The sequence below is a fragment of the Formica exsecta genome, unplaced genomic scaffold, assembly GCF_003651465.1.
Source record: "Formica exsecta isolate Colony F162 unplaced genomic scaffold, ASM365146v1 scaffold1102, whole genome shotgun sequence".
Classification (NCBI taxonomy): Eukaryota; Metazoa; Arthropoda; class Insecta; order Hymenoptera; family Formicidae; genus Formica; species Formica exsecta.
In genome coordinates this window covers 1-549 of record NW_021848443.1, presented here as the reverse complement: position 1 = coordinate 549, position 549 = coordinate 1, and positions in this window count along the sequence as shown.

Below are 549 nucleotides of genomic sequence, written 5' to 3'. Positions count from 1 at the left end.
ACTTGCCGAAGAGAAATCAAAAAATCATATTAAATTGCGTTTTATCGATTCGTATAAGCTTCTCACAGCTAGTCTCGATAAATTAGCATCATTCTTGAATAAAAACAAACTCAAAATTTTAAAATCTGAATTTCAAAATTTACCGAATGATAATTTCAATTTATTAACACGGAAAGGCATCTTTCCGTATGAATATATTGACTGTGTCGACAGGTTGTGATGTACGTCGGGATTAGCAACGCGTTGTAACTCGTATTCGTAAAATCCGCCGGCGACGGGATTTCCACATGAACCTTTGAATACATAGATCACGAGATTAGTTTTCTGCACTTTAACAATCTTAAACACTTCGGTCCACCAATTTGGCGTGTAACTCAACTTTCCTAAAGATGGTCTTGACTTTACTCACGCGTACCGGATCGCCTACTTTGAATCTTGCCGGTGCCGCAATCTTTACGTTGCTGTATACCATATTTAAAAGTTTATCGGCGATCACGGGGGTATCATCGATAGGTCTCATACCGATAGTGCGATGTTTTCGCGCATTGT